The 24,409-nt window shown below is 43.9% G+C and overlaps 1 long non-coding RNA gene across 11 annotated transcripts in view; it reads right to left on the minus strand.

The window, feature by feature from the left end:
• The window catches only part of LOC307181408, a 1,608,936-nt gene that overhangs the window by 999,988 nt on the left and 584,539 nt on the right, over positions 1 to 24,409 (minus strand). The window contains exon 4 of one of the 11 annotated variants that reach the window (XR_013826701.1): positions 11,690 to 11,770. The exons of the other annotated variants lie outside the window; for them this stretch is intronic. This is a non-coding gene — a long non-coding RNA (uncharacterized lncRNA). Of the gene's footprint in view, positions 1 to 11,689; positions 11,771 to 24,409 lie in introns of those variants that run through there. 11 annotated transcript variants of the gene reach the window in all.

A 24,409-nucleotide genomic window follows, 5' to 3' on the forward strand; every position in this document is an offset into this window, starting at 1 on the left:
AGGCCAGGGTTTGCTGCTTCTGGATCCCTAACTACAGTCTACTAGCTGGGTCTCTATATGAAACACTGAAAGGAAAAGATGATGATCCTTTTGAATAGAATCCAGAAGTGACCTTTCAAGAATGGAAAGAGCAGTCAATTCAGACCCTTGCCATGGAACTCCCTAATTTAGCTAAACCCTTTGACCTTTACATTCCCGGTGAAAGGTGAATCGCCATTGGAGAATTAGTGCAAAAACTGGGACCACTTGAAATGGAACAATGCAAGAATGCCATCCAGGTAGGATAAACTACGGTCACCAAGGGGCTTGGCCCACTGCCACATCTGGCCAAGATACTGGCGGTATCTAAAAACCTGGAAATCAGCAGCCCAAAAGGCCACCTCCCTCCTAAGGGAAAAGGACCCCACGTGGTGATCCTAACCACCAACCATGCCCTGAAGTTGCAGGGTTCGCTCCGTGGGCACACCAACCTCGAGTGAGGAGGCCCTCCAACTCCATCATCCAGAGAGATAACCAGGGGCAACAGGGCACCATGACGACTCGTGTGAACATCACTTGACCTGGAGTTTCTCTCATAAAACAACAAGAGTGTGTCCCAAAAGAGTAGACTACTGCTTGCAGGACTTACTGCACCCAGAGGGGAGCTAATAATCTTGGCGGGGGAACCGTATATCACACTGTCACCATAGAAAAGCCTACAGACACTGTGCTGATGGTGGCCAATAAGACCGGCTGGACTCCTGTTTACTTCAAAAGGCTGTTGACTCAGTGGCCATCATGGTCCTTGATCACCACTGACCCTGGACTGTCTGGGAGTGGAGCGGGCAGGGCTCTGACACCTGGTGCTGTTTGTACATTAATTCAGGGGCCTAATTGAAGAAAGCGCAGACTACTGGTCAGAGCATCTAGGCTGGCAGAAACGGTCAGCCTAAGGTGGCCAAACAAATGTGGGGCGGGGTGAAACCGGCCCCCACAGCGTCTCTGCACATCTCTTTCCTGGACCCTTAAAGGTCATTAGAATCTATAACACTTCCAATGCTGGTGCTCAGGTGGACGAGCAGGGAGGCAGGGGTCCTGGGGACAATCAACGTCACCTGGAGGCTGCTGGGGAGAAGCTCTGACCCTCGCCCCAGGGTATGAGGGCTCCCAACTCAGCACTCAGCAGTTACAGAAGAAGGGTCTGCACCCTCAGCACTCCAAGAATGAGGAACGGGACAAAAGGCAGAGGAGGGGTTTGTCCCCAGCAAAGCCCATTAAAAATCCCTGGGAGATAAAAATAGAATCTGGGCAATAAAGTCAAGTCTAACCTTTTTTATCCTTTGTGCTTTGTCTAATTTCATGTGCTCCTAGGGTCCCGCATGCAGAGGTTCCACACCCGGCACTTCAGACCAGATTTCCTAGTGCAGAATGGCTGGGTCGACACCTCAGCTCCTGGGGCCCAGTGCAGACTCCGCGATATAGAGCCTGAGCTGCAGCCAACCCCGCCCTCGAGAGCTCCGCCCCCTCCCTCCCACTGACTCTGACAGGATCTCTACACAGCAGCCCAGCCCACAGCCCACGGGGTAGTGCATGCTCTCACCTCTCCATTCTCTGATCAAAATATAAAGTTTCCTTTGCTTGTGAACCAAACTCAGTCTCGATCTGTTGGCCCCAATGACACTGGGCAGGGGGACACTTGTTGGGGTCCACTCTGGAGGATCAGTAACAGAAATTGAGACTATTGTAACCTCAATGAACAGATGTGTGAGCCAAACTGTAGTTAACATAGAACAGTGTATAAGGCTCGGGTAAAATAAGATGTTTCTAACACTTCCATTTGATATTTCCATCACTTTATTATAAGCAAGTTCAGTGAAAAGGTTTGTCTTATTTGTCAGGTCAATATTAGAGAAACGAAGTGATTTCTTTCCAAGGATGTACATCTAATAATCTTGGTTAAACCTTCAATCTTGTTTTAAATGCTTTTCCATTGAAAATGATACCTCTCTTTCAGCTCCCCCATTTCTGAGAAGTATAAAATCTTATAATTTATTATTACCAAAGGGGAAAGGTGGGAGGAGGGATAAATTAACAGTTTGGTATTAACACATACACACTGCTATGTATAAAATAGATCATCAACAAGGAACTACTGTATAGCACAGGGAACTACACTCAACATTTTGCAATAACCTATAAGGGGAAATAATCTGAAAAAGAATAGATATTTTTATTGACATCATCTATCAATGACAGTTAAAGTGTAACCTAAGGGAAGCTGGTGGTGAGTGCTTCTGACCCTGAAGACTTCAATCATCTAAAGTTTGGACTCTGCCTACTTCCCAAGGCCCTTAATGAACATATGTGTAGCCGTAGCTTAAAAAATTCCCCAGTTTGGGTTTCAGGGAGACACTGATTTTGAAAAAGCCCTGGTGTTCTCCTTACATGAATGGGACTCTTCCTACTGCTAAAACATGTCTGTCACACCCAGAGGATGGTATACCGTCTGATCGGGAAGAGTTTGGAAAAGGCATCTCATCTCCTCATCTCCTGGTGCTCGGGTTCACCCCTCCAGCGTCTTTACTAACAGTCTCCCCACTTGGAGATGTCAGCACTGTCAACATCCTGTTGCGTACAGTTTGGAATTTGTCCAGAGGATGAAGCGGAAGGATGAGGAACAATGAGAGACAAGTCCTAGGTGTTCAGACAGGCACATGTCACTCTAATTTCCAATCAGGAAGACGAATTGACCAAAGGCTAGGGTTGCCCATGGAAACAGTATAGGGCTTGAGGAAATCCTGCTGCTTTGTGGCCAGTTCCCATAAACACAAGTTGAACAATGGAACTCAGGGGCAGTAAAATTCACGAAACTGCAGAGTTGAAAATATCCATCACTGAAAAATGTCTTGAGGAAAGTCAGAGAAAAGGACTTGTAAGCAAGGGAGAATGGCAGGAAAGGGATTTGAGGAGGTAGAAAGGACTCGCCATTAAGCACAAGAAAAGGAGCTGAACATTGCCAACATTGCAGTTGGCCAAAAAGGGTGTATGCGTTTTTTTCTGTATATATTCAAGAAAAGGGCATACACTTTTTTAGCCAACCAAACAGGTGGGCACTGGAAGTCAATACTACAAAACATATCACTTCGCATCAGTCAGAAGAGCCATCCTCATAAAGCGTAAACAACAGAAATGCAGGACAGGGCAACGAGAAGAGGGAGCCCTGTGAGACTTATAGTGGAAATGTATATTGCCAACGGCCATTCTGGAGAAGTGTATTGTGTTTACTAAAGCATCTAAAAAATGAGCTACAGAGCATAGGGCACTTGCACTCATGGGTGTATATCTTGGGAAAAACAAAAATCGAGAGGACACAGGCACCCCAATGTTTACCCCCTCTCTGTTTAAAAGATCCTCAACTAGGATATAACTTAAATGTCTCTGGAGGGAAAAAATGGATAGAGATGTGGTACTTAGGTAGAGTGGAATATTATTCAGCCTGGAAATCAATGAAATATGGCCAGTTGTAACAACTCCGGAGGAGTTATGTATGATCATTCTAAGTGACATAATTCAAAAAGAAAAAGACACATATCATAAGATATCACTTAAAGGTGGAATCCAAAATGGCTACACATGAAATAAATTACAAAACAAAAACATAGTCAAATATGTAGAAAACACGCATAAGGCTGCTAAACGGGAAAGGTGGGGAGGGGTGAGGCATCATCCAGGAGGTTGAAATTAGCAAAGATACCATTCCAAATACCAAACTGATAATCAACAAGGCCTACACGGTAGCTAAAAGAACTGCACTCAGCACACTCAAGTCACCGGAAAAGAATATATACGACTGGTAAGAATCTGAAAAAGAATTTATTGATGTCTCTCTGTACGTGAATCAAGTGGATGTACAGCAGCAAGAAACAGAGCTCTGAAAATCAGCTGTAACCAATATAGTAATAAATTGAAAAAAATAAATGACAGAGAGACAGAGAAAACCTCTTACAACTTTTCCTCAGGGACGGTGATGCAACATGGATTGAACACATCTAGACCCACAGCAGGATGAGACATAAGGCTGGAAACTGTGCTAAGAGAAATGTGAGGTTGGGTGAGGAAATGCACACCCTTTAAAGTAATACTACCTGGTGCCCATTCAATGGGTCCCAAATCTGCAGGTTCAAGGGATCTTCCTACAGCTAAAACATGCATGGAAAACCCAGAGGACTGTACACCATGTGATCGGGAGATGTGTCTAAAATGCAGCTCATTTATCCTCTCCTGGTGCTCCTGTTCACCATTCCAGCCACGTTACTTAGAATCTCCCCACTTGGAGAATCAGCACATTTCAACTTCTGTTTCACACATTTTGCAAATTGTGAGGAGGATGAACGGGAAGAGGGGGAACCAATGAGAGAATAGTTGTAGGGGGTTGGACGGGCACATATCAATCTAATTTCCCATTAAGAATAAGAATTGAAAAAGGGCTCAGATCGCCTCGCCGGAGCCAAAATAGGGCCTGAAGCAATCCTGCGGGTTTGAGGCCAGCTCACAAAAGAGCAACTTAAAAAATGGAGCTCAGGGTCACTGCAATTCACAAACCTGCAGAGTTATAAATGAAAACTAACGTCCAAAAATATGTTGAGGTAAGGCAAAGAAGAGGATCTGAATGCAAGACAGAATTGCAAGAAACAGATTTCAAGAGATAGATTGGACTCATCTTTAAAGCACATGAAAAGCGGCAGAATTTCGACAATGATGCAGTTGGCCCAAAAGGGCATATGCGTTTTTCCTGATTATATCCAGGAAAAAACGCATACGCACTTTATGGGAAGGAAGCCCATATGGGCAAGCAAGCAATGCAAATGTGCACAACAAAGAAGTCTCATTTCCCACCGGTCAAAAGAGCCATCCTAAAAAATTGTAAAAACCAGAAATGCAGGACAGGCCATGGAGAACAGGGAGCCTTTATACGCTGATGGGCAGTGTGTGAACTGCCGAGAGCCACTCTGGAGAAGTGTATGGTGGTTCCTAAATCATCTAAAAAACAGAGCTACAGAGCATAGGACACTTCCAATCATGGGAGTATATCTAGGGAAGTCTAAAAATCAACAAGAAACAAGCACACCACAGTTTAGGGCTACTCTGTTTACAAGAACCTCAACTTCAGTACACCTTAAATATCCCAGGAAAGAGAACAATGGATAAAGAAGATGTGGTACTTATGTACAACGGAATATCTCTTCACCATGAAATCAATATAATAAGGCTAGTAGAAGGATAAAGAGTGGATTTAGGTCCGATAATACTACTTGAAATAAGTCAAACAGAAAAAGAAACATATCATAAGATATCACCTATAGAGGGAGGGTAAATATGGCTGCACAAGAAATGAATTACAGAACAGAACAGTGTCTCACATTTAGAAAACACACTTATGTCAGCTTAAGGGGAAAGGAGAGGTGGGGTGATGCATAAAACCAGAGTTTGAAATTAGCACAGATACCGTTCAATAAACCAAATAGGTATTAGACAAGATCTACACCTTGCTCAATGAACTGGCCTCAACACACCCTATACACCACAGAGAAATATATCTGAGTAATAAGAGTCTTAAAACCCATGTATTGATATATCTCCATAAGGGAATCAAGTGTGTGCAGAGCGGCACAAACACAGCAGTGAAAATGAGCTAAACCCCATTATAGAAATAAATTTTAAAAACAAAACGCAGAAACAATGAAAGAGAGAAAAATTCTTACAAAATTCGCTCAGGGGCTGTGATGCAACCTGGATTGACCACATATAAACCCACAGCTGGATAAGACATAAGGCTGGACACTTGGGGCTGAGAGGATTGGTGAGCTTTGGTGAGCAACTGCCGAAAGTTTAATGCAATACTTCATGCTGCTCATTCCAAGGGTCCCAACACTCCAGGTTGAAGGGAATCTTCCTACAGCTAAACCATGCTTGGGAAACCCAGCGACTGGTATACCATATGATCGGGAAAGGTTTCTAAAACGCACCTCATTTTTCCTCTCCTGGGGCTCCGGATAGACATTCCAGCCGCTTTACTAACAACATCCCCACAAGGAGAGTCAATGCCTTTAAGTTCTGGTATCGCACAGTCTGCAGTTACTGCGGAGGATGAATGGGAATAGAGGGAACCAGCGAGAAACTAGCTGTAGCGGTTTCAATGGGCACATGTCACTCTAATTTCACATCAGTAAGAAGAATTAACCAAAGGCAGAGCAAGGTGCCCCAGAAGAATAGGGCCTGAAGGAATCCTGTGGTTATGAGGCAAGATCACAAAAATAAGAGCTGAAAAATGGAGCTAAGGACCACTGCAATTCAAAACCCTGCAGAGGTATAAAGGCCAACTACTTTCAAAAAATATACTGAGGTAACGCTATGAAGAGTCAATGAAAGCAAGGCAGAATTGCAGGAAACCGATTTCAGGAGGTAGACTGGAATTGCATTGAAAACATATGAAGAAAGTCAGAACCTCGACAATGATGCACTTGGCCAAAAAAGGCGTATGCGTTTTTTCCTGAATATATTCAGGAAAAAACGCATACGCCCTTTTTGGCCAACCAAGCAAGCTTGCAAAGGAAATCTGCACTACAATGAAGTCTCACTTCCCCCCGGTCAAAAGGGCCATCTGAAAAAAGTGTAAAATCCAGAAAGGCAGGACAGGCCATGGAGAACTGGGAGCCTTGTTATGCTGATGGGCGGGATGTAAGTTGCCAACAGCACTTGGGAGAAATGTATGGTGTTTCCTGAAATATCTAAAAAACAAAGCAACAGAGCCTAGGGCACTTCCACTTATGGTCCTATAGCTTAGGGAAATTAAAATCAAAAAGACACAGCCACCCCAAAGTTTGGGACGCCTCTGTTTACAAGAACCTCGTTTACGGGACAAGTTCAATATCGCAGAAAGTGAAAACTGGATGAAGAAGTTGTGGTACTTACGTACAATGCAATATCACTCAGCAATGAAATCTATGTCATCAGGCCCATAGCAGCATAATGAGTGGATTCAGGTATGATGATTCTAACTGAAATAAGTCACACAGAAAAAGAACCATCATAAGATATCACTAATACACGGAACGTAAACTTGGCTACACAGGAACTGAATTACAAAACAGAACAGGGTCTCAAATTTAGAAAACTAACCTATGCTTGCTTAAGGGGAAAGGTGAGTTGGGGTGCTGCATAAAACCAGAGATTGAAATGAGCACAGATAAAATTCCTTAAGCCAAATATGGAATAGACAAGAGCTACTCCTTGCTCAATGAAATGGACTCAACACCCCATATTAAACGCCTAAGAATGTACCTGACTAGTAAGTATCTTAAAACCTATGGATTGCTATGTCTCCGAAAGAGAATCAAGCGTGTGTACAGGGGCATAAACGCAGCAGTGATAGGATTGGAGAGGTTCGGTGAGCAAATGAAGACCCTTTGAAGTCATATTGCATGGTACCCATTCCACGGGTCTCAACTCTCCAGGTTTAAGGGATTCTTCCTTCAGCTAAAACATGCATGTGGAACCCAGAGTATGATCAACCGTGTGATCGGGAGACGTGTTCAAATATGTCTCAGTTTTCATACCCTGGTACTCGGGTGCAACATTCCAGACGCTTTACTAACACTCTCCCGACTTGGAGAGTCAGTGCCTTTAACCTCCTGTTTGGCCCAGTTTGCAATTTCTGCGGAAGATGAACAGGAATAGGGAGAACCAATGAGAGACTAGTTGGAGGTGTCTGGACGGGCAAATTTAACTCTCTTTTCCCACCAGGCAGAGGAATTATCCAAAGGCTCAGCGTGCCGTGCCGGAACCAGATTAGGGCCTGAAGCCATCCTGCGGTGTTGCGGCCAGGTCACAAGAAAGCGAGTTGAAGAAAGGAGCTCAGGGGCACTGTAATTCACAAACCTGCAGAGTTATAAATGACAGCTATCGTCCAAAAATATACTGAAGTAAGGCTGCCAAGAGGACTTGAAAGCGGGGCAGAATTGCAGGAAACCGATTTCAGGAGGTAGACTGGAATTGCATTGAAAGCATAGGAAAAGAGGCAGAACGTCCACAATGATGCACTTGGCCAAAAAGGGCGTATGCGTTTTTTCCTGAATATATTCAGGAAAAAACGCATACGCCCTTTTTGGCCAACCAAGCAAGCTTGCAAAGGAAATCTGCACTACAATGAAGTCTCACTTCCCCCCAGTCAAAACGGTCATCTGAAAATAGTGTAAAATCCAGAAAGGCAGGACAGGCCATGGAGAACTGGGAGCCTTGTTATGCTGATGGGCGGGATGTAAATTGCCAACAGACACTCGGGAGAAGTGTATGGTGTTTCCTGAAACATCCATAAAACAAAGCAACAGAGCCTTTGGCACTTCCACTTATGGTCCTATAGCTTAGGAAAGTAAAATCAAAAAGACACAGCCACCCCAAAGTTTGGAACGGCTCTGTTTACAAGAACCTCGTTTACAGTACAAGTTCAACATCGCAGAAAGTGAAAAATGGATAAAGAAGTTGTGGTACTTACTTACAAAGCAATATCACTCAGCAATGAAATCTATGTCATCAGGCCCGTAGCAGCATAATGAGTGGATTCAGGTACAATGATTCTAACTGAAATAAGTCACACAGAAAAAGAAACATCATAAGATATCACTAATACACAGAATGTAAACTTGGCTACACAGGAACTGAATTCCAAAACAGAACAGGGTCTCTAATTTAGAAAACCAACTTATGCTTGCTTAAGGGGAAAGGTGAGTTGTGGAGCTGCATAAAACCAGAGATTGAAATGAGCACAGATAAAGTTCCTTAAGCCAAATATGGAATAGACAAGAGCTATTCCTTGCTCAAGGAAATGGACTCAACAACCCATATTAAACGCCTAAGAATGTACCTGACTAGTAAGTATCTTAAAACCTAAGGATTGCTATGTCTCCAAAAGAGAATCAAGCATGTGTACAGGGGCATAAACGCAGCAGTGATAGGATTGGAGAGGTTCGGTGAGCAAATGAAGACCCTTTGAAGTCATATTGCATGGTACCCATTCCACAGGTCTCAACTCTCCAGGTTTAAGGTATTCTTCCTTCAGCTAAATCATGCATGTGGAACCTAGAGTATGATCAACCATGTGATCGGGAGACGTGTTCAAATATGTCTCAGTTTTCGTAACCTGGTACTCGGGTGCAACATTCCAGACGCTTTACTAACACTCTCCCCACTTGGAGAGTCAGCGCCTTTAAACTCCTGTTTGGCCCAGTTTGCAATTTCTGCGGAACATGAACAGGAATAGGGAGAACCAATGAGAGACTAGCTGGAGGTGTCTGGACGGGCAAATTTAACTCTCATTTCCCACCAGGAAGAGGAAATAACCAAAGGCTCAGCGTGCCGTGCCGGATCCAGATTAGGGCCTGAAGCCATCCTGCGGTGTTGTGGCCAGCTCAAAAGAAAGTGAGTTGAAGAAAGGAGCTCAGGGGCACTGTAATTCACAAACCTGCAGAGTTGTAAATGACAGCTATCGTCCAAAAATATACTGAAGTAAGGCTGCCAAGAGGACTTGAAAGCGGGGCAGAATTGTAGGAAACCGATTTCAGGAGGTAGACTGGAATTGCATTGAAAGCATAGGAAAAGAGGCAGAACGTCCACAATGATGCACTTGGCCAAAAAGGGCGCATGCGTTTTTTCCTGAATATATTCAGGAAAAAACGCATGCGCCTTTTTTGGCCAACCAAGCAAGCTTGCAAAGGAAATCTGCACTACAATGAAGTCTCACTTCCCCCCGCACAAAAGGGCCATCTGAAAAAAGTGTAAAATCCAGAAAGGCAGGACAGGCCATGGAGAACTGGGAGCCTTGTTATGCTGATGGGCGGGATGTAAATTGCCAACAGACACTCGGGAGAAGTGTATGGTGTTTCCTGAAACATCTAAAAAACAAAGCAACAGAGCCTAGGGCACTTCCACTTATGGTCCTATAGCTTAGGGAAATTAAAATCAAAAAGACACAGCCACCCCAAAGTTTGGGACGCCTCTGTTTACAAGAACCTCGTTTACCGTACAAGTTCAATATCGCAGAAAGTGAAAAATGGATAAGAACTTGTGGTACTTACGTACAATGCAGTATCACTCAGCAATGAAATCTATGTCATCAGGCCCATAGCAGCATAATGAGAGCATTCACGTACGATAATTCTAACTGAAATAAGTCACACAGAAAAAGAAACATCATAAGATATCAGTAATACACGGAATGTAAAGTTGGCTACACAGGAACTGAATTACAGAACAGAACAGGGTCTCAAATTTAGAAAACCAACTTATGCTTGCTTAAGGGTAAAGGTGAGTTGGGGTGCTGCATAAAACCAGAGATTGAAATGAGCACAGATAAAGTTCCTTAAGCCAAATATGGAATACACAAGAGCTACTCCTTTCTCAACGAAATGGACACAACACCCCATATTAAACGCCTAAGAATGTACCTGACTAGTAAGTATCTTAAAACCTATGGATTGCTATGTCTCCGAAAGAGAATCAAGCGTGTGTACAGGGGCATAAACGCAGCAGTGATAGGATTGGAGAGGTTCGGTGAGCAAATGAAGACCCTTTGAAGTCATATTGCATGGTACCCATTACACGGGTCTCAACTCTCCAGGTTTAAGGTATTCTCCCTTCAGCTAAAACATGCATGTGGAACCCAGAGTATGATCAACCGTGTGAACGGGAGATGTGTTCTAATATGTCTCAGTTTTCCTCCCCTGGTACTTGGGTGCAACATTCCAGACGCTTTACTAACACTCTCCCCACTTGGAGAGTCAGCGTATTTAACCTCCTGTTTGGCCCAGTTTGCAATTTCTGCGGAAGATGAACAGGAATAGGGAGAACCAATGAGAAACTAGCTGGAGGTGTCTGGACGGGCAAATTTAACTTTCATTTCCCACCAGGAAGAGGAAATAACCAAAGGCTCAGTGTGCCGTGCCGGAACCAGATTAGGGCCTGAAGCCATCCTGCGGTGTTGTGGCCAGCTCAAAAGAAAGCGAGTTGAAGAAAGGAGCTCAGGGGCACTGTAATTCACAAACCTGCAGAGTTATAAATGACAGCTATCGTCCAAAAATATACTGAAGTAAGGCTGCCAAAAGGACTTGAAAGCGGGGCAGAATTGCAGGACACCGATTTCAGGAGGTAGACTGGAATTGCATTGAAAGCATAGGAAAAGAGGCAGAACGTCCACAATGATGCACTTGGCCAAAAAGGGCGTATGCGTTTTTTCCTGAATATATTCAGGAAAAAACGCATACGCCCTTTTTGGCCAACCAAGCAAGCTTGCAAAGGAAATCTGCACTACAATGAAGTCTCACTTCCCCCCGGTCAAAAGGGCCATCTTAAAAAAGTGTAAAATCCAGAAAGGCAGGACAGGCCATGGAGAACTGGGAGCCTTGTTATGCTGATGGGCGGGATGTAAGTTGCCAACAGACACTGGGGAGAAGTGTATGGCGTTTCCTGAAACATCTAAAAAACAAAGCAACAGAGCCTAGGGCACTTCCACTTATGGTCCTATAGCTTAGGGAAATTAAAATCAAAAAGACACAGCCACCCCAAAGTTTGGGACGCCTCTGTTTACAAGAACCTCGTTACAGTACAAGTTCAACATCGCAGAAAGTGAAAAATGGATAAGGAAGTTGTGGTATTTACTTACAAAGCAATATCACTCAGCAATGAAATCTATGACATCACGCCCGTAGCAGCATAATGAGTGGATTCAGGTACGATGATTCTAACTGAAATAAGTCACACAGAAAAAGAAACATCATAAGATATCACTAATACACGGAATGAAAACTTGGCTACACAGGAACTGAATTCCATAACAGAACAGGGTCTCAAATTTAGAAAACCAACTTATGCTTGCTTAAGGGGAAAGGTGAGTTGGGGTGCTGCATAAAACCAGAGATTGAAATGAGCACAGATAAAGTTCCTTAAGCCAAATATGGAATAGACAAGAGCTACTCCTTGCTCAACGAAATGGACTCAACACCCCATATTAAACGCCTAAGAATGTATCTGACTAGTAAGTATCTTAAAACCTATGGATTGCTATGTCTCCGAAAGAGAATCAAGCATGTGTACAGGGGCATAAACGCAGCTGTGATAGGATTGGAGAGGTTCGGTGAGCAAATGAAGACCCTTTGAAGTCATATTGCATGGTACCCATTTCACGGGTTTCAACAACCCAGGTTTAAGGTATTCTTCCTTCAGCTAAAACATGCATGTGGAACCCAGAGTATGATCAACCGTGTGAATGGGAGATGTGTTCAAATATGTCTCAGTTTTCGTACACTGGTACTCGGGTGCAACATTCCAGACGCTTTACTAACACTCTCCCCACTTGGAGAGTCAGCGCCTTTAACGTCTGTTTGCCCCAGTTTGCAATTTCTGAGGAAGATGAACAGGAATAGGGAGAACCAATGAGAGACTAGCTGGAGGTGTCTGGACGGGCAAATTTAACTCTCATTTCCCACCAGGAAAAGGAAATAACCAAAGGCTCAGCGTGCTGTGCCGGAACCAGATTAGGGCCTGAAGCCATCCTGCGGTGTTGTGGCCAGCTCAAAAGAAAGTGAGTTGAAGAAAGGAGCTCAGGGGCACTGTAATTCACAAACCTGCAGAGTTATAAATGACAGCTATCGTCCAAAAATAGACTGAAGTAAGGCTGCCAAGAGGACTTGAAAGCGGGGCAGAATTGCAGGAAACCGATTTCAGGAGGTAGACTGGAATTGCATTGAAAGCATAGGAAAAGAGGCAGAACGTCCACAATGATGCACTTGGCCAAAAAGGGCGTATGCGTTTTTTCCTGAATATATTCAGGAAAAAACGCATACGCCCTTTTTGGCCAACCAAGCAAGCTTGCAAAGGAAATCTGCAGTACAGTGAAGTCTCACTGCTCCCCGGTCAAAAGGGCCATCTGAAAAAAGTGTAAAATCCAGAAAGGCAGGACAGGCCATGGAGAACTGGGAGCCTTGTTATGCTGATGGGCAGGATGTAAATTGCCAACAGACACTTGGGAGAAGTGTATGGTGTTTCCTGAAACATCTAAAAAACAAAGCAACAGAGCCTAGGGCACTTCCACTTATGGTCCTATAGCTTAGGGAAATTAAAATCAAAAAGACACAGCCACCCCAAAGTTTGGGACGCCTCTGTTTACAAGAACCTCTTTTACCGTACAAGTTCAATATCACAGAAAGTGAAAAATGGATAAAGAACATGTGGTACTTACGTACAATGCAGTATCACTCAGCAATGAAATCTATGTCATCAGGCCTGTAGCAGCATAATGAGTGGATTCAGGTACGATGATTCTAACTGAAATAAGTCACACAGAAAAAGAAACATCATAAGATATCAGTAATACACAGAATGTAAACTTGGCTACACAGGAACTGAATTACAGAACAGAACAGGGTCTCAAATTTAGAAAACCAACTTATGCTTACTTAAGGGGAAAGGTGAGTTGGGGTGCTGCATAAAACCAGAGATTGAAATGAGCACAGATAAAGTTCCTTAAGCCAAATATGGAATAGACAAGAGCTACTCCTTGCTCAACGAAATGGACTCAACACCCCATATTAAACGCCTAAGAATGTACCTGACTAGTAAGTATCTTAAAACCTATGGATTGCTATGTCTCCAAAAGAGAATCAAGCGTCTGCACAGGGGCATAAACGCAGCAGTGATAGGATTGGAGAGGTTCGGTGAGCAAATGAAGACCCTTTGAAGTCATATTGCATGGTACCCATTCCACGGGTCTCAACTCTCCAGGTTTAAGGTATTCTTCCTTCAGCTAAAACATGCATGTGGAACCCAGAGTATGATCAACCGTGTGATCAGGAGACGTGTTCAAATATGTCTCAGTTTTCCTCCCCTGGTACTCGGGTGCAACATTCCAGACGCTTTACTAACACTCTCCCCACTTGGAGAGTCAGTCCCTTTAACCTCCTGATTGGCCCAGTTTGCAATTTCTGCGGAAGATGAACAGGAATAGGGAGAACCAATGAGAGACTAGCTGGAGGTGTCTGGATGGGCAAATTTAACTCTCATTTCCCAACAAGAAGAGGAATTAACCAAAGGCTCAGCGTGCCGTGCCGGAACCAGATTAGGGCCTGAAGCCATCCTGCCTTGTTGCGGCCAGGTCAGAAGAAAGCGAGTGGAAGAAAGGAGCTCAGGGGCACTGTAATTCACAAACCTGCAGAGTTATAAATGACAGCTATCGTCCAAAAATATACTGAAGTAAGGCTGCCAAGAGGACTTGAAAGCGGGGCAGAATTGCAGGAAACCGATTTCAGGAGGTAGACTGGAATTGCATTGAAAGCATAGGAAAAGAGGCAGAACGTCCACAATGATGCACTTGGCCAAAAAGGGCGTATGCGTTTTTTCCTGAATATATTCAGGAAAAAACGCATTCGCGCTTTTTGCCCAACCAAGCAAACTTGCAAAGGAAATCTTCACTACAATGAAGTCTCACTTCCCCCCAGTCAAAAGGGCCACCTGAAAAAAGTGTAAAATCCAGAAAGGCAGGACAGGCCATGGAGAACTGGGAGCCTTGTTATGCTGATGGGCGGGATGTAAATTGCCAACAGACACTCGGAAGAAGTGTATGGTGTTTCCTGAAACATCTAAAAAACAAAGCAACAGAGCCTAGGGCACTTCCACTTATGGTCCTATAGCTCAGGGAATTTAAAATCAAAAAGACACAGCCGCCCCAAAGTTTGGGACGCCTCTGTTTACAAGAACCTCGTTTACAGTACAAGTTCAACATCGCAGAAAGTGAAAAATGGATAAAGAAGTTGTGGTATTTACTTACAAAGCAATATCACTCAGCAATGAAATCTATGTCATCAGGCCCTTAGCAGCACAATGAGTGGATTCAGGTATGATGATTCTAACTGAAATAAGTCACACAGAAAAAGAAACATCATAAGATATCAGTAATACACGGAATGTAAACTTGGCTACACAGGAACTGAATTACAGAACAGAACAGGGTCTCAAATTTAGAAAACCAACTTATGCTTGCTTAAGGGTAAAGGTGAGTTGGGGTGCTGCATAAAACCAGAGATTGAAATGAGCACAGATAAAGTTCCTTAAGCCAAATATGGAATACACAAGAGCTACTCCTTTCTCAACGAAATGGACTCAACACCCCATATTAAACGCCTAAGAATGTACCTGACTAGTAAGTATCTTAAAACCTATGGATTGCTATGTCTCCGAAAGAGAATCAAGCGTGTGTACAGGGGCATAAACGCAGCAGTGATAGGATTGGAGAGGTTCGGTGAGCAAATGAAGACCCTTTGAAGTCATATTGCATGGTACCCATTACACGGGTCTCAACTCTCCAGGTTTAAGGTATTCTTCCTTCAGCTAAAACATGCATGTGGAACCCAAGTATGATCAACCATGTGAACGGGAGACGTGTTCAAATATGTCTCAGTTTTCGTACCCTGGTACTCGGGTGCAACATTCCAGACGCTTTACTAACACTCTCACCACTTGGAGAGTCAGCGCCTTTAACCTCCTGTTTGGCCCAGTTTGCAATTTCTGCGGAAGATGAACAGGAATAGCGAGAACCAATGAGAGACTAGCTGGAGGTGTCTGGACGGGCAAATTTAACTCTCATTTCCCACCAGGAAGAGGAAATAACCAAAGGCTCAGCGTGCCGTACTGGAACCAGATTAGGGCCTGAAGACATCCTGCGGTGTTGCGGCCAGGTCACAAGAAAGCGAGTTGAAGAAAGGAGCTCAGGGGCACTGTAAATCACAAACCTGCAGAGTTATAAATGAGAGCTATCGTCCAAAAATAGACTGAAGTAAGGCTGCCAAGAGGACTTGAAAGCGGGGCAGAATTGCAGGAAACCGATTTCAGAAGGTAGACTGGAATTGCATTGAAAGCATAGGAAAAGAGGCAGAACGTCCACAATGATGCACTTGGCCAAAAAGGGCGTATGCGTTTTTTCCTGAATATATTCAGGAAAAAACGCATACGCCCTTTTTGGCCAACCAAGCAAGCTTGCAAAGGAAATCTGCACTACAATGAAGTCTCACTTCCCCCCGGTCAAAAGGGCCATCTGAATAAAGTGTAAAATCCAGAAAGACAAGACAGGCCATGGAGAACTGGGAGCCTTGTTATGCTGATGGGCGGGATGTAAATTGCCAACAACCACTCGGGAGAAGTGTATGGTGTTTCCTGAAACATGTAAAAAACAAAGCAACAGAACCTAGGGCACTTCCACTTATGGTCCTATAGCTTAGGGAAATTAAAATCAAAAAGACACAGCCACCCCAAAGTTTGGAACGGATCTGTTTACAAGAACCTCGTTTACAGTACAAGTTCAACATCACAGAAAGTGAAAAATGGATAAAGAAGTTGTGGTATTTACTTACAAAGCAATATCACTCAGCAATGAAATCTGTGTCATCAGGCCCTTAGCAGCACAATGAGTGGATTCAGGTACGATGATTCTAACTGAAATAAGTCACACAGAAAAAGAAACATCATAAGATATCAGTAATACACGGAATGTAAACTTGGCTACACAGGAACTGAATTACAGAACAGAACAGGGTCTCAAATTTAGAAAACCAACTTATGCTTGCTTAAGGGTAAAGGTGAGTTGGGGTGCTGCATAAAACCAGAGATTGAAATGAGCACAGATAAAGTTCCTTAAGTCAAATATGGAATAGACAAGAGCTACTCCTTGCTCAATGAAATGGACTCAACACCGCATATTAAACGCCTAAGAATGTACCTGACTAGTAAGTATCGTAAAACCTATGGATTGCTATGTCTCCAAAAGAGAATCAAGCATGTGTACAGGGGCATAAACGCAGCAGTGATAGGATTGGAGAGGTTCGGTGAGCAAATGAAGACCCTTTGAAGTCATATTGCATGGTACCCATTACACGGGTCTCAACTCTCCAGGTTTAAGGTATTCTTCCTTCAGCTAAAACATGCATGTGGAACCCAAGTATGATCAACCATGTGAACGGGAGACGTGTTCAAATATGTCTCAGTTTTCCTCCCCTGGTACTCGGGTGCAACATTCGAGACGCTTTACTAACACTCTCCCCACTTGGAGAGTCAGCGCCTTTAACCTCCTGTTTGGCCCAGTTTGCAATTTCTGCGGAAGATGAACAGGAATAGCGAGAACCAATGAGAGACTAGCTGGAGGTGTCTGGACGGGCAAATTTAACTCTCATTTCCCACCAGGAAGAGGAAATAACCAAAGGCTCAGCGTGCCGTGCTTGAACCAGATTAGGGCCTGAAGCCATCCTGCGGTGTTGCGGCCAGGTCACAAGAAAGCGAGTTGAAGAAAGGAGCTCAGGGGCACTGTAATTCACAAACCTGCAGAGTTATAAATGACAGCTATCGTCCAAAAATAGACGGAAGTAAGGCTGCCAAGAGGACTTGAAAGCGGGGCAGAATTGCAGGAAACCGATTTCAGGAGGTAGACTGGAATTGCATTGAAAGCATAGGAAAAGAGGCAGAACGTCCACAATGATGCACTTGGCCAAAAAGGGCGTATGCGTTTTTTCCTGAATATATTCAGGAAAAAACGCATACGCACTTTTTGGCCAACCAAGCAAGCTTGCAAAGGAAATCTGCACTACAATGAAGTCTCACTTCCCCCCGGTCAAAAGGGCCACCTGAAAAAAGTGTAAAATCCAGAAAGGCAGGACAGGCCATGGAGAACTGGGAGCCTTGTTATGCTGATGGGCGGGATGTAAATTGCCAACAGACACTCGGGAGAAGTGTATGGTGTTTCCTGAAACATCTAAAAAACAAAGCAACAGAGCCTAGGGCACTTCCACTTATGGTCCTATAGCTCAGGGAATTTAAAATCAAAAAGACACAGCCGCCCCAAAGTTTGGGACGCCTCTGTTTACAAGAACCTCGTTTACAGTACAAGTTCAACATCGCAGAAAGTGAAAAATGGATAAAGAAGTTGTGGTATTTACTTACAAAGCAATATCACTCAGCAATGAAATCTATGTCATCAGGCCCTTAGCAGCACAATGAGTGGATTCAGGTATGATGATTCTAACTGAAATAAGTCACACAGAAAAAGAAACATCATAAGATATCAGTAATACACGGAATGTAAAGTTGGCTACACAGGAACTGAATTACAGAACAGAACAGGGTCTCAAATTTAGAAAACCAACTTATGCTTGCTTAAGGGTAAAGGTGAGTTGGGGTGCTGCATAAAACCAGAGATTGAAATGAGCACAGATAAAGTTCCTTAAGCCAAATATGGAATACACAAGAGCTACTCCTTTCTCAACGAAATGGACTCAACACCCCATATTAAACGCCTAAGAATGTACCTGACTAGTAAGTATCTTAAAACCTATGGATTGCTATGTCTCCGAAAGAGAATCAAGCGTGTGTACAGGGGCATAAACGCAGCAGTGATAGGATTGGAGAGGTTCGGTGAGCAAATGAAGACCCTTTGAAGTCATATTGCATGGTACCCATTCCACGGGTTTCAACTACCCAGGTTTAAGGTATTCTTCCTTCAGCTAAAACATGCATGTGGAACCTAGAGTATGATCAACCATGTGATCGGGAGATGTGTTCAAATATGTCTCAGTTTTCGTACCCTGGTACTCGGGTGCAACATTCCAGACGCTTTACTAACACTCTCCCGACTTGGAGAGTCAGTCCCTTTAACCTCCTGTTTGGCCCAGTTTGCAATTTCTGCGGAAGATGAACAGGAATAGCGAGAACCAATGAGAGACTAGCTGGAGGTGTCTGGACGGGCAAATTTAACTCTCATTTCCCACCAGGAACAGGAATTAACCAAAGGCTCATTGTGCCGTGCCGGAACCAGATTAGGGCCTGAAGCCATCCTGCAGTGTTGCGGCCAGCTCAAAAGAAAGCGAGTTGAAGACAGGGGCTCAGGGACACTGTAATTCACAAACCTGCAGAGTTATAAATGACAGCTATCGTCCAAAAATATACTGAAGTAAGGCTGCCAAGAGGACTTGAAAGCGGGGCAGAATTGCAGGAAACCGATTTCAGGAGGTAGACTGGAATTGCATTGAAAGCATAGGAAAAGAGGCAGAACGTCCACAATGATGCACTTGGCCAAAAAGGGCGTATGCGTTTTTTCCTGAATATATTCAGGAAAAAACGCATACGCCCTTTTTGGCCAACCAAGCAAGCTTGCAAAGGAAATCTGCACTACAATGAAGTCTCACTTCCCCCCGGTCAAAAGGGCCATCTGAAAAAAGTGTAAAATCCAGAAAGGCAGGACAGGCCATGGAGAACTGGGAGCCTTGTTATGCTGATGGGCGGGATGTAAATTGCCAACAGACACTCGGGAGAAGTGTATGGTGTTTCCTGAAACGCCTAAGAAACAAAGCAACAGAGCCTAGGGCACTTCCACTTATGGTCCTATAGCTTAGGGAAATTAAAATCAAAAAGACACAGCCACCCCAAAGTTTGGGACGCCTCTGTTTACAAGAACCTCGTTTACAGTACAAGTTCAACATCGCAGAAAGTGAAAAATGGATAAAGAAGTTGTGGTATTTACTTACAAAGCAATATCACTCAGCAATGAAATCTATGTCATCAGGCCCTTAGCAGCACAATGAGTGGATTCAGGTATGATGATTCTAACTGAAATAAGTCACACAGAAAAAGAAACATCATAAGATATCAGTAATACACGGAATGTAAACTTGGCTACACAGGAACTGAATTACAGAACAGAACAGTGTCTCAAATTTAGAAAACCAACTTATGCTTGCTTAAGGGGAAAGGTGAGTTGGGGTGCTGCATAAAACCAGAGATTGAAATGAGCACAGATAAAGTTCCTTAAGCCAAATATGGAATAGACAAGAGCTACTCCTTGCTCAACGAAATGGACTCAACACCCCATATTAAACGCCTAAGACTGTACCTGACTAGTAAGTATCTTAAAACCTACGGATTGCTATGTCTCCGAAAGAGAATCAAGCATGTGTACAGGGGCATAAACGCAGCAGTTTTAGGATTGGAGAGGTTCGGTGAGCAAATGAATACCCTTTGAAGACATATTGCATGGTACCCATTCCACGGGTCTCAACTCTCCAGGTTTAAGGTATTCTTCCTTCAGCTAAAACATGCATGTGGAACCTGGAGTATGATCAACAGTGTGAACGGGAGACGTGTTCAAATATGTCTCAGTTTTCCTCCCCTGGTACTCGGGTGCAATATTCCAGACGCTTTACTAACACTCTCCCCACTTGGAGAGTCAGCGCCTTTAACCTCCTGTTTGGCCCAGTTTGCAATTTCTGCGGAAGATGAACAGGAATAGGGAGAACCAATGAGAGACTAGCTGGAGGTGTCTGGACGGGCAAATTTAACTCTCATTTCCCACCATGAAGAGGAATTAACCAAAGGCTCAGCATGCCGTGCCGGAACCAGATTAGGGCCTGAAGCCATCCTGCGGTGTTGCGGCCAGCTCACAAGAAAGCGAGTTGAAGAAAGGATCTCAGGGGCACTGTAATTCACAAACCTGCAGAGTTATAAATGACAGCTATCGTCCAAAAATATACTGAAGTAAGGCTGCCAAGAGGACTTGAAAGCGGGGCAGAATTGCAGGAAACCGATTTCAGGAGGTAGACTGGAATTGCATTGAAAGCATAGGAAAACAGGCAGAACGTCCACAATGATGCACTTGGCCAAAAAGGGCATATGCGTTTTTTCCTGAATATATTCAGGAAAAAACGCATACGCCCTTTTTGGCCAACCAAGCAAGCTTGCAAAGGAAATCTGCACTACAATGAAGTCTCACTTCCCCCCGGTCAAAAGGGCCATCTGAAAAAAGTGTAAAATCCAGACAGGCAGGACAGGCCATGGACAACTGGGAGCCTTGTTATGCTGATGGGCGGGATGTAAATTGCCAACAGACACTCGGGAGAAGTGTATGGTGTTTCCTGAAACATCTAAAAAACAAAGCAACAGAGCCTAGGGCACTTCCACTTATGGTCCTATAGCTTAGGGAAATTAAAATCAAAAAGACACAGCCACCCCAAAGTTTGGGACGCCTCTGTTTACAAGAACCTCGTTTACAGTACAAGTTCAACATCGCAGAAAGTGAAAAATGGATAAAGAAGTTGTGGTATTTACTTACAAAGCAATATCACTCAGCAATGAAATCTGTGTCATCAGGCCCTTAGCAGCACAATGAGTGGATTCAGGTACGATGATTCTAACTGAAATAAGTCACACAGAAAAAGAAACATCATAAGATATCAGTAATACACGGAATGTAAACTTGGCTACACAGGAACTGAATTACAGAACAGAACAGGGTCTCAAATTTAGAAAACCAACTTATGCTTGCTTAAGGGTAAAGGTGAGTTGGGGTGCTGCATAAAACCAGAGATTGAAATGAGCACAGATAAAGTTCCTTAAGTCAAATATGGAATAGACAAGAGCTACTCCTTGCTCAATGAAATGGACTCAACACCGCATATTAAACGCCTAAGAATGTACCTGACTAGTAAGTATCGTAAAACCTATGGATTGCTATGTCTCCAAAAGAGAATCAAGCATGTGTACAGGGGCATAAACGCAGCAGTGATAGGATTGGAGAGGTTCGGTGAGCAAATGAAGACCCTTTGAAGTCATATTGCATGGTACCCATTATACGGGTCTCAACTCTCCAGGTTTAAGGTATTCTTCCTTCAGCTAAAACATGCATGTGGAACCCAAGTATGATCAACCATGTGAACGGGAGACGTGTTCAAATATGTCTCAGTTTTCCTCCCCTGGTACTCGGGTGCAACATTCCAGACGCTTTACTAACACTCTCCCCACTTGGAGAGTCAGCGCCTTTAACCTCCTGTTTGGCCCAGTTTGCAATTTCTGCGGAAGATGAACAGGAATAGCGAGAACCAATGAGAGACTAGCTGGAGGTGTCTGGACGGGCAAATTTAACTCTCATTTCCCACCAGGAAGAGGAAATAACCAAAGGCTCAGCGTGCCGTGCTTGAACCAGATTAGGGCCTGAAGCCATCCTGCGGTGTTGCGGCCAGGTCACAAGAAAGCGAGTTGAAGAAAGGAGCTCAGGGGCACTGTAATTCACAAACCTGCAGAGTTATAAATGACAGCTATCGTCCAAAAATAGCGGAAGTAAGGCTGCCAAGAGGACTTGAAAGCGGGGCAGAATTGCAGGAAACCGATTTCAGGAGGTAGACTGGAATTGCATTGAAAGCATAGGAAAAGAGGCAGAACGTCCACAATGATGCACTTGGCCAAAAAGGGCGTATGCGTTTTTTCCTGAATATATTCAGGAAAAAACGCATACGCACTTTTTGGCCAACCAAGCAAGCTTGCAAAGGAAATCTGCACTACAATGAAGTCTCACTTCCCCCCGGTCAAAAGGGCCATCTGAAAAAAGTGTAAAATCCAGAAAGGCACGACAGGCCATGGAGAACTGGGAGCCTTGTTATGCTGATGGGCGGGATGTAAATTGCCAACAGACACTCGGGAGAAGTGTATGGTGTTTCCTGAAACATCTAAAAAACAAAGCAACACAGCCTAGGGCACTGCCACTTATGGTCCTATAGCTTAGGGAAATTAAAATCAAAAAGACACAGCCACCCCAAAGTTTGGAATGGCTCTGTTTACAAGAACCTCGTTTACAGTACAAGTTCAACATCGCAGAAAGTGAAAAATGGATAAAGAAGTTGTGGTATTTACTTACAAAGCAATATCACTCAGCAATGAAATCTATGTCATCAGGCCCTTAGCATCACAATGAGTGGATTCAGGTATGATGATTGTAACTGAAATAAGTCACACAGAAAAAGAAACATCATAAGATATCAGTAATACACGGAATGTAAACTTGGCTACACAGGAACTGAATATCAGAACAGAACAGGGTCTCAAATTTAGAAAACCAACTTATGCTTGCTTAAGGGTAAAGGTGAGTTGGGGTGCTGCATAAAACCAGAGATTGAAATGAGCACAGATAAAGTTCCTTAAGTCAAATATGGAATAGACAAGAGCTACTCCTTGCTCAACGAAATGGACTCAACACCGCATATTAAACGCCTAAGAATGTACCTGACTAGTAAGTATCGGAAAACCTATGGATTGCTATGTCTCCAAAAGAGAATCAAGCATGTGTACAGGGGCATAAACGCAGCAGTGATAGGATTGGAGAGGTTCGGTGAGCAAATGAAGACCCTTTGAAGTCATATTGCATGGTACCCATTACACGGGTCTCAACTCTCCAGGTTTAAGGTATTCTTCCTTCAGCTAAAACATGCATGTGGAACCCAAGTATGATCAACCATGTGAACGGGAGACGTGTTCAAATATGTCTCAGTTTTCCTCCCCTGGTACTCGGGTGCAACATTCCAGACGCTTTACTAACACTCTCCCCACTTGGAGAGTCAGCGCCTTTAACCTCCTGTTTGGCCCAGTTTGCAATTTCTGCGGAAGATGAACAGGAATAGCGAGAACCAATGAGAGACTAGCTGGAGGTGTCTGGACGGGCAAATTTAACTCTCATTTCCCACCAGGAAGAGGAAATAACCAAAGGCTCAGCGTACCGTGCCGGAACCAGATTAGGGCCTGAAGCCATCCTGCGGTGTTGCGGCCAGGTCACAAGAAAGCGAGTTGAAGAAAGGAGCTCAGTGGCACTGTAATTCACAAACCTGCAGAGTTATAAATGACAGCTATCGTCCAAAAATAGACTGAAGTAAGGCTGCCAAGAGGACTTGAAAGCGGGGCAGAATTGCAGGAAACCGATTTCAGGAGGTAGACTGGAATTGCATTGAAAGCATAGGAAAAGAGGCAGAACGTCCACAATGATGCACTTGGCCAAAAAGGGCGTATGCGTTTTTTCCTGAATATATTCAGGAAAAAACGCATACGCCCTTTTTGGCCAACCAAGAAGCTTGCAAAGGAAATCTGCACTACAATGAAGTCTCACTTCCCCCCGGTCAAAAGGGCCATCTGAAAAAAGTGTAAAATCCAGAAAGGCAGGACAGGCCATGGAGAACTGGGAGCCTTGTTATGCTGATGGGCGGGATGTAAATTGCCAACAGACACTCGGGAGAAGTGTATGGTGTTTCCTGAAACATCTAAAAAACAAAGCAACAGAGCCTAGGGCACTGCCACTTATGGTCCTATAGCTTAGGGAAATTAAAATCAAAAAGACACAGCCACCCCAAAGTTTGGAACGGCTCTGTTTACAAGAACCTCGTTTACAGTACAAGTTCAACATCGCAGAAAGTGAAAAATGGATAAAGAAGTTGTGGTATTTACTTACAAAGCAATATCACTCAGCAATGAAATCTATGTCATCAGGCCCTTAGCATCACAATGAGTGGATTCAGGTATGATGATTCTAACT

The sequence above is a fragment of the Stenella coeruleoalba genome (assembly GCF_951394435.1).
Source record: "Stenella coeruleoalba genome assembly, contig: scaffold_69, whole genome shotgun sequence".
Taxonomy (NCBI): Eukaryota; Metazoa; Chordata; class Mammalia; order Artiodactyla; family Delphinidae; genus Stenella; species Stenella coeruleoalba.